Below are 2,000 nucleotides of genomic sequence, written 5' to 3'. Positions count from 1 at the left end.
TTACCTCAGAAATTCTATATCTTTTCTTCCTCCTGTGACACTGATAATGGTTCTAGTCATTTTCATATCTTCTACAAAACTAGACAGTTTTTTTAGACAAAATAGTCCAGTCATTAATTTAAAGGTTAGACTAAGTATATAATGCATAATTTTTCCCAGGTAATATCAAGAAGAAAAGAAATGCCGAATCCAGCTAATTGCTATATTTCATCTAAAATTTCATAATATTTGGCTATAGGAGATCAGGAGTTAAATAAAGTTTGAAAGAATAATACATGCATACCTTTAATCCTTTAAGTATTTCTCAATATCTCTTTAAGCTAAAACCATGGATATACTTTTCATCTCAAAAATGTGACCCAACTTAGGAAAAAGAGAAGATTGGAACTGCTGTCATAAGCACTTAAAATTACAATGACAAGTTGTTGCAGAGTACATATGAATGTGAGTGCTATGCATCAGAAAGAGGCTTTGCAAACTACTACACATTCATAATGAAAAGGTAGAAAGAACATGGGATATGGTAACACAAATCTGAAATACTCCTGAGCTACTGACAAGCTCTGTATCCTGGTACGTATCCTGAGAACGATGCATACTTTACAGTGTTAATATCTGCGTTCACATATGTGTGCATGCCCAGGTCTGAAATTTAAATGCAATTTAGATACTAAATGCACACAAAAAAATATCTAGCGTTATGCCTGGTTCATAGTAGTTGCTCAAATGCCAGGTGACTCTTAATGACTAACACTCAGCTCTACCTAAAAAAGGCAAGAACATCTTGCAAATAATTACTTCTGTCTTCTAAGATAACAGCTACTGTTGGGCAACACAGTAGGGACTCTCAATAGAAGCAACCTTGCTCTCATTGCATCTGTTCCAGAGAAATCAAGAAATAATTACCTTTTTATTTGGAGACTTGATTGATGTACTAACCTTCCCTGTGGCTGTAGGGAGATAAACTGGGCCAAGGAGAATAACCTGGATTTTATTCTGCCTTGATTCCTCCCATTACAGGACTAATGTGAGTTCAGGGCACGGTGTGCCACAGCTGATTGAAAAAAAGACCTTGGGCATCTCAAGTCTCAGACATCTTGAATGCGGAAACTGGGCGCCCCCATTCCATGTTCATAAATACTGAGAATGTAACACCCTGCACAGCCAAGGCTGTTTTCTCTTTTCTATGAATACGGGGAGAAAGCCAGTTTAAGAGTCAGTGATTATGTCAAAGACCGGAACCATGACAAAAGTAAGTACTGTTCCCCAAGAGATCGTCTTTGCCCCAGGGGAAAATACAGTGACAATTATTTATAGTCGAAAATATCAACTACCTCAGTTTTAACTGATCAAAAGTGTCAGTAAGATATAATGATAACAGTAATGTTACAGTCTGGAGCGCCTAGGTTTAAGTCCTAACTGTATCATACGCCAGCTGTCTGGCATTTTGCAAATCATTTTATCCGAGTTTCAGTTCCTTACTTGTGAAGCTGAGATGACAAATAGATCCACTCCTTAAAAGTTTCTAGATACTTACATGTGACTGTAAATGTAATTTTCTCTGTAGATTATTTTAAGCCACTGTGAAAGTATGAACCATTATAATTAACAGTGCTACCTAAAAACATAAATGAATTATAAAGGTGTGAATAAAATGCATAAAGTGTTCCCACAGAAGGTCTCAATGATGAGAAAAGAAAATGGTGTATAGATAAGACTTAAGGCAGAATGACAATTACCAGTTGTGTGATGCCAAACACTGTTTATTTTCTTTAATTCTGTTCCCTTATCTGCTAAGTGTTGAATGACGTCAATCGATACAATATATGTAAACACGCATGTTAAAATAAACATTAAAAATATTAGATGCACTAATGATAGCAATATTTATTTAATATTGGTAGTAGTAATTGTATACAAAGAATTAATAATGCAAGTATTTTGTGAAACTTTAAATAAAAGCATATCTTTTTTATGGTGACTCCATTCAACACTTAGAA

Source organism: Pteropus vampyrus, unplaced genomic scaffold (assembly GCF_000151845.1).
Source record: "Pteropus vampyrus isolate Shadow unplaced genomic scaffold, Pvam_2.0 Scaffold28, whole genome shotgun sequence".
Lineage (NCBI taxonomy): Eukaryota > Metazoa > Chordata > Mammalia > Chiroptera > Pteropodidae > Pteropus > Pteropus vampyrus.
This window is presented reverse-complemented; position numbering follows the sequence as displayed.